The sequence below is a fragment of the Lissotriton helveticus genome, chromosome 2_1 (assembly GCF_964261635.1).
Source record: "Lissotriton helveticus chromosome 2_1, aLisHel1.1, whole genome shotgun sequence".
In the NCBI taxonomy this organism is placed as follows: Eukaryota; Metazoa; Chordata; class Amphibia; order Caudata; family Salamandridae; genus Lissotriton; species Lissotriton helveticus.
Genome location: NC_136059.1, coordinates 1175331616 through 1175344172, shown reverse-complemented (window position 1 = coordinate 1175344172; position 12557 = coordinate 1175331616).

Below are 12557 nucleotides of genomic sequence, written 5' to 3'. Positions count from 1 at the left end.
AGATACAAGACAGATTAGATCACATACAAGGTCCTCATGAGTGTCAGAGGGGGGGTGCAGGGAGAATGCACTTTGGGTGCTGCCTTGGAAGAGGATAAAAGTGGACTGTTTGTAGATGAAGAGGTGAATGGACATCCTGTTACCTTTTTGTTAGACACTGGAGCTGCGCGCTCCACAGTAAGGACAGAAGTAGTCCCAAATGTATCCCTGTCAGGAAAATCGATTCAAGTGGTGGGAGTAACCAATTTGAAAATGACTAACCCATTAACAAATGAATTACCTGTGAGAATAGGACCCTTCCAGGACAAACACCAATTTGTGGTGTGTGATTCAAGCCCAGTCTGGCTGTTGGGACGAGATCTTTTGTGCAAGTTAAATTGTACCATTTCTTGCATTCCGAGGGGAGTGGAGTTGCAAACCTATGATGACGTTGCTGATTTTAAAATGGTCAATATGAGCTTGTGTGCAGAGCTGTTCGTGGTTCTCACAATAGAAGACCTATCATAGGACTTGAGAGATTCAGTTTCTCCGAAGGTGTGGGATTTCACAGGTGAGGAGATTGGATTGATCCGAGGGGTTGAACCTGTTAAGATACAGGTCAAACCAAATGCTGAATTCCCACGAACCCTGCTGTATAAATTGACCCCAGAAACTGTGGTTGGAATACGACCTGTAATTGAGTCCATGATTGCACAAGGCATTCTGAAGTAACTCACCTATAATGGGACTACAGAAGTCTAGCGGCAAGTACAGAATAGTGCAGGATTTGCGCAGGGTCACTGAAATCGTGATACCATTTTGTCCTGTGGTACCGAATCCCGCTGTTGTACTATTTTAGATACCATGTGAGGCCGAATGGTTTACAGTCATCGATTTGTGTCAGGCGTTTTTCTCCATACCATTGCATGAAAATAGCCAATATATTTTTGCTTTTAGGATGGACGAACTTTTGTTAACATGGTGGAGGAGCCCTCAAGGGCATACAGAAAGCCCCTCTATCTTTAGCCAGTGTTTGAAAAAGAATCTTGAAGGGCTGGTGATGCCCCTGAGCTAAGTCCTGATATAGTATATCGATGACCTTTTGGTTGCTGAGGATGCTTGCAGGATCGATACAGTGGCTTTACTGAATCATTTGGCAGAGAATAGACAGAAGCTTCAGTATTGTCAAACAAAAGTGCAGTAATTGAGTCACCGAATTGAAAAGGGAAAACGAAGGGTGTCACCAGATCGCATAGAGACGATTCTGCAAATGGGAACTCCGAAAACACAGAAAGAAGTCCTCATGTTTTTGGGACTGGTCGGCTATTGTCAACAGTGGATCCCAAATGTTTCCTTGCAAGCAAAGCCACTTTTGAGGTGCTCCAGCTCTGGGAAATCCAGATTACAATAAAGCGTTTTCGCTCTTCTGCTGTGAAAAAGAAGGATGTGCATTAGTGGTCCTTGTACAGACACATGGTGGTGGCAGTCGACCGGTGGCTTATTTTTCCGCTATATTAGATCCTGTAGCTTCTTCGTTGCCCGGATGTCTCAAATCCGTTGCTGCAACAGGTGTCAGCATTGAGAGATGTGAAAGCATAGTGATGGGTCATCCACTTATTGTTTATGTGCCACATTCAATAGAACTGTTAATAATAAGAACAAAGACACAACATTTAACGAATAACAGACTTACAAAGTATGAACAAGTTATATTGGCTTCTGAAAATGTTAATCTGAAACACTGTACTACCTTAAATCCTGCTACATTGTTACCTCTTTCACAAGAGGAAGAAGAAGTTTGTGAAGAGCATGACTGTGGAAGTTACTGAACTATCTACCAAACCCAGACCTGACATTGTCGATGAACCTTTGCCCGAATCTGATTTGATCCCTTTTGTTGATGGTTCATGCTTAAGAGACAATGGATGGTGTTTAAGAGCAGCTTTTGCTGTGTGATCGTGGCCTTTTCCGAACGATCTACGCTGATTGAATCAGCTCCAGGCTTTCCACCGCGGAGCCTATGAGGACTTAAGACCTCCACCGATGACTGCTACACTCAGTCAACGGAGCCCAACCGCCCACTTTGCCTAATTCGCCCAGGACGCCATCGCGCTCAGGACCCAGTCTCCACTGATGCTGATCGTCATTCCACTCCCGCCTCTGCCACGGCAACTGCCGGCGCGCGGCCGTAGGCCCCACCAGCACCGTTCTTTACCACCAACCCAGTCCTGAAGATGATCCTGAATAAAGAGGATCGAAACGCCGTCGACCGTTCAGCGCAATTGAAGGCGCATTGCACCATGTGGCTCTGTTAAATTCCTGGGATTAACGAAAAAAGACATTTCAAATTATTGTTTTGAGCCATATTGTTTATTTAAAACATTCGATACAATGTAAATACACTTTGTCACCATGCGCCGTTGTTGCTGATCACTGTTGTCACTTGCGTCGCCACTTTCTGTGTCACTTACACTTTGAGCACGAAGTGCAATTCGGGTTGTTCTACTTAGGATTCTATACAGTGCTGATACAACTGTTTACATTACCTACTTTAATTATATGATTCCTCGAGCACAATTCAAAACTTCATCTATTGAGTCTCCTTGTGTCTGCCAATGAAATGCTTGATGCATACACGTTTTAATTGTCTCTAAGAATAATACCAGTTGAGATATTGTTGTTAAGTTTCATTTACTCACCCACTCTCACCGTGGTTTAATGGTTATACTCCTGTAGTTCTCTACAAGCCTGTTTGAACAGAGCATATTCTGTTCAGGTGGCCAAAATTATTGCTCTGATACATGCCTGTACAATCGCAGATGGAGTTCGAGTGACTATCTATACCGACAGCCAATATGGGTTTGGAGTGGCTCACGATTTTGGACAATTTTTGTCTCAGAGGGGATTTTTAACGTCTAACGTCTTCAGGATCCCCTATCCGTGATGGAGAATATGTACGTCTATTAATGGAAGCTTTATAGAAACCTAAAGAAATAGCTGTAGTCAAATGTGCATCCCATGGGAAGGGCGAAGATTTTGTCACCAAGGGTAATAACAATGCTGACGAAATAGCTCGTTTTTGTGCAATACATGTCAGTGTTTTCAATGTAGAATAAGTAGGAGAAAGCACAGAAGAGACCGAGCTCAGCATGATGTTAGCTGTGGCCGATACATGGGATAAGGTGAAGTGGCTGCAGGATGAGGTCTCAGAGGAGGAAGCTGCTTCATTGGTTAGAGCAGGATGTGAAAAGAGAGAAGATGGCATTTGGGTATCGACAGATGAAAGGGCAGTGTTACCTAACTGTTTATTGAGCCCAGTGATTGCTGCTATTGACCCCTTAGGCTTGAGCCGGGAGGTTATTTTTAATTGCTCTTAAACATTGTTCTTAAAACCTTACTGTGTGCATTCCCCTTGTGTCCGCTCCCCCCCCTGCACTAGTGCTCAGATTTTAGCGTGGCGCTTGGTGCTTGGTGCTTAACTCGCCGATTTTAGGGTGAGTGAACTCAGTAAATTTCATCATCCTGACTGAGTGCACCCTGCCTGGTGTTGGCAGCTCTACCTACCTTTTCCCTGCAGTGACAGGCTGATTGAAGAGCCGTCTTCCCTCGGGGCCCGGGCTGAGTTTTCAGCGGTGGCCATTTTGGGTAGGGAACCCCTCTCCTGGCGCTCTAGTCGCCACTATAAAAATATATGGCCATGGCTCCACGCAGCGGACGCGCTCAGCGGGCGCGCCGTATTCGCGCCGGAGTCAAGCCAGAGTCCAGCCCGTCTGCGCCCGTCCGCGACCAAACGGGGCCGGGGGCTGGGTCCTTGGGTTCCTATGTACCCTCTGACACAACGGATACCTACAGGTACCTACAGGTACAGCCTACACTATACTAGACAAGATTTAGTATCTCTGTGTCCGAAACTCGCAGACAGTTGCTACCATTCTTTACAGGTTGACTCACTACCTTTCTTTTGTGAGACCTGCAACTATACTTCTTATCCTGCGAAATTGACTAAGCGGGAAAATTGTAAACTAAACATGTCATTGTTAAATTGCCGATCCATAAAAAACATAATACAGAAATATCTGATTTATTAATGAAGAGCGACCTGGATGTGTTGTTTCTTACCGAGACGTGGTTAGACGAAGCTTCGTCACCTGAAGTTCTCGAAGCCATTCCTCCTGGGTACTGTCTACTTAGATTAGACAGACAGAAACAGCGAGGAGGGGGGCTAGCTCTTATTTATAAATCTGATCTAGAATGCACTTTACTGAAAGCCATGCTGTCTAACAGTGAAAGCGGCTTTTTTACAATAAAAGCAGGACCCAATACTGTCATTAACTGGCTGCTAATATACCGCCCGCCCGGAGGGGCAGCTCAGTTTGGCGATCAGCTGCTGGAACTGATAACTCAACCGGCACTCCGATATAAGAAGTTTCTTATTCTAGGTGACCTCAACCTCCACTTCGAAGATATGAAGTGCGGGGAGGCACAGGCGGTGGTTAGAGCACTGAAATCCTTTGGGCTTAATTTGCAATCTACAGCTCCCTCGCATCAATTGGGCCATCTTTTGGACCCCATTTTTGCGAACTGGGAGGGTATTAAGGTCTCCCTTCCGATTAGAACGATTTGGTCGGATCATTTTATTATTCCATTTGAAATACAAGATGTGCGTTTAAAAACTAGATCTAGCAAACTTTTACCCCAAAAGCGCAGAGACTGGAAAAAATTTAAGCAAGACATATTTCAACTCGCACTTCAGGAAAAGTCTCCGCCCCCTAGCAACACTCTGCAGGAAGCATGGAGTGGTTATGAAAAGTGGGTGTCCAATGCGCTGGATATGGCTGCAACCTGGACACGTAAACCACCTGCAAGACAAACCAAAACCGCTCCCTGGTTTTCTGAAAAACTTAAAACAGCCAAAGCCAAATGCTAAAACTTGGAACGGAGCTGGAGAAAAAGCTTCAATCCAGAATGTAAAATACACTACAGGGCGGTATTAAAAAAGTATCAGAAATTAGTGCGAGTAGAGAAGGGTATCCATTTTAAAAGTAGAATTGAACTAGCGGACAACCCTACCAGAGAACTCTTTGCTGTCTACAAAGAGCTTACGGTCCCGTCCAGACTTGAAGCCCAAGATAGCTACTCCAATGAGCTTTGTGATTCCATGGCTGATTTCTTTATAGCTAAGGTTGATAAGATCCATGCCACCTTTACAGATGGCGCCGATCCCTTGAGTAAACAGGCTGATGCCAGGGCTAACTGCACGGGGAAATCTCATCTTACATGTTTTAAGATACCTGAGAGACAGGAATTATTAAACATAGCCAACAGCATACAGTCTGGTTCTCCAGGTGACGTGTGTCCACCTGTATGCTGTAAAGGAGTCATGAAATGTATGATTGATCAAATTAGTCATATTGTCACTCTGTCTCTCCAACACTGCCAGGTGCTAGATGTGTGGAAAACAGCCCAGGTTATCCCTCTAAAAAAAAAACTAATGTTCACAGCTCTCAATTCCAAAACCTGCGTCCCATCTCCCTTCTTCCCTTCTGTTCCAAAATCGTGGAAAAGGTGGTTAATGGGCAACTCATGAGATATTTGGAGGAGGAGTCCCTCCTCCACCCCACTCAATCGGGATTCAGAGCCGGCTACTCCACGGAGTCAGCCGTCCTCTACTCAACTGAGTGCCTTAGACAGATGGTGGATGAAGGGCAGACAGCAGCGTTGATTTTATTAGATCTGAGTGCAGCCTTTAACATCGTGCTGCACACAACGCTGCTGTCACGTCTTTCTGAGATGGGAGTGGAGGGATCGGCCTATGCCTGGTTAAAATCCTTCCTGGCCAACAGGAGTTTTCAGATGCACTGCCCCCCCTTCAAATCCTCTTTGAGGAAGTTGAGCCATGGGGTTCTGCAGGGCTCGAGTTTGAGCCCTACTTTGTTCAACCTATACATGGAACCCCTGGCCCACATAGTGGAATCATTCGGGGTGGGTATTGTCAGTTATGCTGACGACACCCAACTGATGTTCAGGCTTACGCCCGACAGCAGAGAAGACACTACCAACTTTTCCAACTGCCTGTCATCCGTGGCAACATGGATGAATAATAATTGTTTGCGCCTAAATGGCGAGAAAACAGAATTGCTGGTCATTGGGAAGTCACTGTCAGCCTGGTCGCATATGTGGTGGCTCACGGAACTGGGCAGCCCCCGCCCCCCTTCCTGCTGACTCCGTAAGAAATCTTGGAGTAGTGCTTGACTCTGATCTCTCGTATAAATCCCACGTCAGCCAAGTGACAGGCAGGTGCTTTGGCATGCTGAAAACCCTGCGAAAAGTCTTAGATCTTCTCCCCATTAGCGCTAGAAAGACCATTGTCCATGCCCTAGTCACACCCCACCTTGACTATGGTAATGCTATGCTAGTGGGTCTGAGCAAAAAACATCTTCACCAACTGCAGTGCGTTCAGAACGCAGCGGCACGCCTGGTACTCAACTTATCTCGCAGAGCATCTGGGAAGACTGCTTTAGCCAAGCTTCACTGGCTTCCAGTCAGGGAGCGAATTAAATTCAAGACTCTCTGCTTTGCGCATCGTATAGCACAAGGCAGAGGCCCGGCCTACCTGCAGAACCTCCTTACTATCCACCGCCCCACCCGGAATTTGAGATCGTCCGGAGTGATGCTGTTTAAACCCCCATGCATCACCAGAGCCAGGATGGGCGGGTGTTCGTTCAGGTATTTGGCCTCTAAACATTGGAATGATCTCCCTCTTGACCTCCGCATGGAACCCTCAGAGGCTAGATTCCGCGGAAAACTTAAAACGCTCCTCTTTCCTTCCACGTAACTCCTGTGTGTGCTCTGATCCTGGCCTTTAGCCGTATTTCTTGCCTCTTGTGATTTAGCAGCATCAAGCGCGGGGACACACTGTTTTCTGTGTAACCAGGCGCTCTAGAAATGGCTTATTATTATTATTATTAATGGCAAGACAGATTCACAGAGCAGTTCATCTTGGGAGAGATGCCATGGTGCGAGTGTTTAGGCAAACGTGGTTCAACCTGATTTCGTGTACATGCTGAAGCAGTCTGTCACAGGTATGTTACATGTCAACAAATGAATGTGGGAAAAAGAACTGTGGTTGCCATGAGCCACATTGGAAGATCAGGGGGTCCTTTCAATAGGATACAGTTTGATTTTATTGAGATACCGAGATGCAATAGGCTACGATATGTTTTGGTGGTGGTGTGTATCTTTTCACGTTGGGTTGAGGCGTATCCAACTAGACGATGTGACAGTCACACAGTGGCAAACCTGCTCCTAAGGGAATTGATACTGCGGTTTGTATTTCCAACCTCGGTGGAGTCAGATAGAGGAACACACTTCCATAATGAAATCATGAAATTATTGTGTACAGCTTTAAAGATTGATCAGAGATTGCACTGTTGCTACAGGCCTGAGGCTACTGGTCTTGTGGAACAGATACACAGCACAATCAAGACGAGGGTTTCAAAGGTGTGTTCGTCAACTTCATTGAAATGGCCAGATGAGTTGCAATGGTATTGATGAGTCTGAGTAGCACTCTTGATAGGACACAAAATATTTATGGGAAAAGCTATGCAATTGCCTATGATGCCAGCTAGAGCATTGATAAACATCACAGATGATTTGGTTATGGATTATTGTAGGGGGCACGCTGGTGTGGTTAATTCTGTGTCCCGCCAGGTCGAGGCTGCGACTGCATCCACCTCGAGAGACCTGCTGAATGATCTTAATCCTGGTGATTCGGTGCTTGTCCAAAAGCATGTGAGGAAGAGCTACCTTGATGCTTGCTGGCGAGGACCATATCAAGTGCTTTTGGTCACAAGTACAGCGGTGAAGTGTGGAGGATTGCCAAACTGGATCCACGCTTCACATACTCGCAGAGTCCCAGAACCTGTTGAGGACATGACTCCTATTGTTCCCAGAAATGCAATCGAGAGTGCAACAGAAACAGAAAGAACAGGTCAAATTGGGAGAACTCTTGATGAGGCGGAACAATCACCCGAGCATCAAAGAATAAATCAAACAGCTCCCAAAGTGAATTCAGGCTCAGAGATAGACTAAATTGTAGAGGTGAATTTTGAACCAGAGCAGAGTGAACAGCCTGGGGCAGAAGGATCAGATCAAGAGGACGAGAGGAGAGCAGATGATGCAGCAGCAAAGTGGCCAACAAGAAAGAAAGGCTGAACATAAGGCTTGCATCTGAGAAAAAGCTCGCTCCAATTCCTGAAACATGTGAATCCGATAAAAGTGAAACCAAAGAAATACCGGATGTTCTAAGACGATCCAGAAGGGAGAGAGTACCATCTCAAAAGTACGCATCTCCTGAGTGGACATATCTGGCTGCAGATGCACAGACCGGAGAAATCTGGGACGTTGGGGACCGGCACAGTGAGTCACGGAGAGAGCGCTCTGACAATTGACATTCAGTTAATAGTCCCTTGATGCCTTTGGAATTCTGACTCTAACCTTTCCAGATCCACCAAGGCTGAGTGGTTTGCGATTTTTGATCCTCAACCAGGTTGCTTTCCCTACTTTCTGTCAACAGCCAACCACACAATAAATGGGAGAGATTTGTGCTGAAATACTACAGCGTGTTCTTGCTATGCTTGGATCTAATATCATAAATGATGAAGATTGAACTATAAAAGAAAATCTTATTAGCCTTAGAAAGAAGATAACCTAGCCCCAAGAGGAAAAAGATTTTAAATTAGGGACTTTCAATAGAAGAAGAATTTAGGGTTAGGGCGGACTACACCTTTTCAATAGGTTTAGTATCAGTGAATTTAACATTGCAATATTTGAATGGAAAAATACACTGTAAATAAGCAAATTAAACAAAATAAATCAGAACAGAGACTTTGTTGAATTTATTTACGTTTCAAATCAAAACAGTGGTTCAAAATAAAGTCCGAAAAGTCAGGACGCCAGCAGAAATGCACAATTGGTACCCTTATTGTTGTGGTGCCTATTGTCATAACTGTGGTGATTGTTACATCTTTGGTTGGGTCTCACAATGCTGAAAAAACATGAGGTGACACCTACCCCATCTACCGTAGATGTAGGAGAGGGTGCATCTGCCAAAAATAGAGATATGATTAGGGAAACTAGTCGAATGCTACATGTAGATTTATCAAAAGGGGATTTTACGCTAAATGCATATGCTTGTTTATTGTATGAATATGTTGATACAATGGAAGCGAAAGATTGTTATGTGTGTATGCAATTACCAGCATCAGTAGAAGAGGGCATCTAATATCATCACTTCCCTTTGACTTATGGCTTTACATGTAGTGTGTTGCTGAGCATGTTTTCTAGTAAGGCCCATTTTGAGTACTACTTCTCAAATTATGATGTGGTACTCTCAGAAGTTCCAGTCCTTAAGTACATGAATAAGTATGATTACTATAAGGAGGTAGAGAGGATGTCTACGTATTTTGTACCTACTATTACTTTGGATACATCATATGCTCATAGACACAATTTGACTTGCATGTTGACTGACATAGAAAAGAAATTCGTAGATCAGATAGAAGAAGCATAAGTTTATTCCATGGACACAGGAAGAATTAGATCATAAGGCAAAGGGAAGTTCAATAGCTTAAGGCTTTCAGCAAAAAGGAAAATGGTGCATTAGACACCCGTTAACTTATTGTGACAAAATATTTGTGGGTGAGAGTGATTGTGAACACATTTTCTTAATTGAGGAGGCAATAAGAAAGGCGTTATGGGATAAATTAACCATAGTACAAAATGTATATTTTGTGTGTGGAAAAAGTGCTTATGTGAAATTGCCCAAGAATTGGTATGGTACATGTTATTTAGCGGTAGTATTTCACAAAATCTTCCATGTAGATGATCTATGGCCCTTGGAGGGAAAACGGGTTCACAGAGGAAAACGTGGTGCAAGTGCTGGAGAAATTGTTGGAGATGTATTTGGAGCTATGATACCGAGTGTGGGTGTGATCTTGAATGATGTGAAAATTAGAAAGCTGGCAACAATAGTGGATAAACTCTCTGTGAATACAGCCCAAATTTTGTTCTTGTTGATAAAGAGATGGTCTCGATCAGGGCTATGGTTCTTCAGAATTGTCTTGCCTTAGACGTCCTATTAGCAAAAGCCGGAAGAGTCTGTAAATTATTGAAAGTTCAACAGTGCTGCACCTATATTCCTTTGACAGACTACAGGGGCTGTCCAAAAACCCTGAACCAGGGACAATAAATAATACCACCTAACAAGCGGTTCAGGTAAATAATTCTAATTTAAACCATCAGAGTTTGGAAAGAAAAAGAATTATACAAAAAAGGGGAATGAAGGAGCCTATACAAACAATTAAACAATTTTGCAAAAACACTTATAATTTATTAAGCATATAATTATTAAAAAGGTTCAGAATAGAACCATAACGCTAAAAAAAGGGGACTGTTGGCAGAACAAAAATAAACAATTCACATGTCAAACAAGTGGCTAACAAACAAACGTTATATATACAGAAAGGAACAACCAATACAAAATGATGTGTCCTTCACAAATTATGGCCACAAAAAGCGTCAACGGCGTTTCAACCGCTAGATGAATGTGCGGTCGTCATCAGGACAGAAGTTCATTTGAGCGTTTAAATTTCTTAGAGTAAACAAGCCAGTTGTTAATAAAATGGCGAGTAGGTGAGGATTTCAACTTTAGGATACCCTCCGTGAGCATACTTCGAGACCGGGTCTGCCGATTTATTGGGCATACTGGTGGTGTGTAACCTAGAGACCACTCACCGCACCAAATTGTATTGGTGACATCGGAAGGCAGTATTCATACGCCTGAAGTAAAGCATTGGATTGCCTCCATGATTGATCACTCTAAAGTTGAAATCCTCACCTACTCGCCATTTTATTAACAACTGACTTGTTTTACTCTAAGAAATTTAAATGCTCAAATGAACTTCTGTCCTGATGATGACCGCACATTCATCTAGCGGTTGCAACGCCGTTGACGCTTTTTGTGGCCATAATTTGTGAAGGACACATCATTTTGTATTGGTTGTTCCTTACTGTATATACAACGTTTGTTTGTTAGCCACTTGTTTGGCATGTGAATTGTTTGTTTGTGTTTTGCCAACAGTCCCCTTTTTTGAGCGTTATGGTTCTTTTCTGAACCTTTTTAATAATTATATGCTTAATAAATTATAAGTGTTTTTTCAAAATTGTTTAATTGTTTGTATAGGCTCCTTCATTCCCTTTTTTTGTATAATTCTTTTTCTTTCCAAACTCTGATGGTTTAAATTAGAATTATTTACCTGAACCGCTTCTTAGGTGGTATTAGCACCTATATTCCTGACAATAGTCGGGATATACGAAAATGTATTAGTAACATCTCAGAGATACACCAAGATTTACTTGATTTGGCTGCAGATGGGATTTGGGAACAAATTGGCAAAGGATTTGGGAAGATTCGAAGCTGGTTTGGAAGCCTAGGAAAAGGGATAATGAGATACCTCTTGAAACCCATCATAATAGTTGTGATTTGTAGCATTGTGTTATTGGGAGCCACCAAAGCTTACAAATGGCAAAGGCACACCATAATGAAAACTACTTGAAGAAACGAAAGCAGCAGTTAGAACGACTGCAGGACAGTCATTATCTGCACCTGAAGGGGTTAGAAAGATTTAGACAGGGATGGCAGGCTAAGACTTTAGTTTAGGCCAATCTCTTTAGCAAGGAGAAAATGATAAAAGAATAGAATTATGGTGTTATGACACTAGTCATAAGAGGAGGGGACTGATAGAGCGCTTACAGCACTCTAAACTGTATGGGTGCATTATACTCATGGTTCACACACACTCACATGTATTTTTATCGTTTGCAGTTTATTATGTTTATCAAATGCATTTATTCAGCATCCTAAGCATTGAAATGTAATGTGGACCCTTAAGCAGGATTTACATGTATTAGAGACACTATCATTCCTGTATGCATAATGTGCAGGATGATACACATGGAGGCAGTGGTAACCCCTGGTCGCCTTCTTTTTGGCCCCCTTCTCTTGGTCCTCCTCCCATCCCCTCTCACTCAGTCAAGACCCTCGGCATTACGCTCAATCACCACCTGACACTTCACACCCATATTAGTTCTGTTATTTCTTCTTGTTTTTTTACCTTGCGTATCATTAGGAAAGTATCTCGGTTTTTCTCTCCCTCTGCACTTAAATTGATTGTAATGGCCATGGTCTTATCCAAGATCGACTACGGGAACATCATCTACAATGGTACCCCCGCCTATGCACTTCAACGCCTTCAGCTGGTGCAGAACCAGGCAGCCCGCCTGGTACATGGCCTATCTAAATATCATCACTCCTCACCCCTTCTCACGGACCTTCACTGGCTCCCAATTAAACAAAGAACCCTTTTCAAACTTGGCTGCCTCACTTTCCAAGCTCGGGCGGGCAATGCCCCCGCTTTCATTAACTCTGCCATCTCCAACTATAGCCCTTCCAGAGACCTACGCTCCTCCACTAAATCCTTATTAGTCATTCCCCGCTTTAGGAAAAAACGATCTGGCGG